The sequence below is a fragment of the Crinia signifera genome, chromosome 2 (assembly GCF_055691185.1).
Source record: "Crinia signifera chromosome 2, ASM5569118v1, whole genome shotgun sequence".
NCBI classification, from domain to species: Eukaryota; Metazoa; Chordata; class Amphibia; order Anura; family Myobatrachidae; genus Crinia; species Crinia signifera.
Window position 1 is genome coordinate 320,513,436 of NC_139218.1, and position 1,659 is coordinate 320,515,094.

Below are 1,659 nucleotides of genomic sequence, written 5' to 3' on the forward strand. Positions count from 1 at the left end.
AACTCTGTGAATGTTCTTGAGTGGTCCAGACAGAGCCCAGACTAGAATCTGATTGAACATCTCTGGAGAGATCTGAAAATGGCTCGGCCCCAACGCTTCCCATCCAACCTGATGGAGTTTGAGAGGTGGTGCTGCAAAGAGGAATGGGCGAAACTGCCCAAAATAGGTGTGTTAAGCTTGTGGCATCATATTCAAAAAGGTTTGAAGCTGCAATTACTGCCAAAGGTGCATCAACAAAAAGTATTGAGCAAAGGCTGTGAATACTTATGTACATGTGATTTCTGAGTTTTTTTTTTTTTTTATACATTGGCAAATTTCTCACCAAAAACTATTTTTCACGTTGACATTATGGGGTATGGTTTGTGTAGAATTTTGAGGGAATTTTTTTTTTTTATTCTATTTTGGAATAAGGATTTAAAATAACTAAAAGTACAGTGCATCCGGAAAGTATTAACTTTTTCCACACTTTGGGCCTTATTTTGGTTCATTCTTTCTGACAAAATCCTTCTTAGATGGACAAAACCATGTGCACTGCAGGGGGGGCAGATGTAACATGTGCAGAGAGAATTAGATTTGGGTGAGTAATTTTGTTTCTGTGCAGGGAAAATACTGACTGCTATATTTTTACACTGCAATATAGATCTCACTTTGAAGTAAAACCCCACCCAAATCTAATTCTCTCTGCACAAGTAACACCTGCCCCACCTGCAGTGCACATGGTTTTGCCCATCTAAGAAGGATTTTGTCAGAAAGAATGAACCAAAATAAGGCCCTTTAAGAGGCATCTCCCAGTTAAATGCTGCTGATTGTGTACAGAGGCCAGAAATAGAATTGTGTATTATTGTAGTCAAAATCAGACTGATTGAGTTGGGCGTAGAGCAAGAAAGAGCAAGTCATTTTGCACCCGGACAAACCATGTTGCAATGCATAAACAAATACTGTCCTTTTTTTTTTGCATGGGGGTAAATATGGTTTGGATAGTCCTCGCCTAACATTATGTCTCTCTGCACATTTTAAATCATATCCACCAGCAGGATTGGTTTACACAGGGATAGATGTATTATAGTGGCACATGCCTCAAGGAAAAGCAGTCACAAAGACAAGATCTATTGTAGCTAGTCGAGCAGAGTATATATATATATATATATATATATATATATATATATATATATATATATATATATATATAGACAATAACAACACCTGCAGCTGTCTAAATCAATAGCTGTAGGTGGCGGAAACCTTGATATCGATGTATACATGGCGAGAAGAGGTATTAGTGCACCACTTTTCCTCCATAACAAAGTTGAATACATCTACCCCACAGTTACATGCTCTTTCTTGCTTATTCCCTCCTCAGAATAAGGCCCACAGTGCACAACCTCAAACCCCCCCAAACCGGCCTCTGAGTAAGGAGCAAAATTAACATCTCCGTCCCATGCCACTTAAACACATATTTCTGTGTTGAGTCTCCCATGAGTTTGGTGTACGGACGCACCTATATTTAGTGGTGTCAAATGATAAGCTATTCTTGGAATATTGTTGTTGCTTGTTTCTAAGGATGTGATGCAAAGGAGATGAATATGACAACAGTTGACTGAAGTATGTCGGCTTTGCTTTGGTAACACTTACAAATACATGACCACACCGGCATGTGTG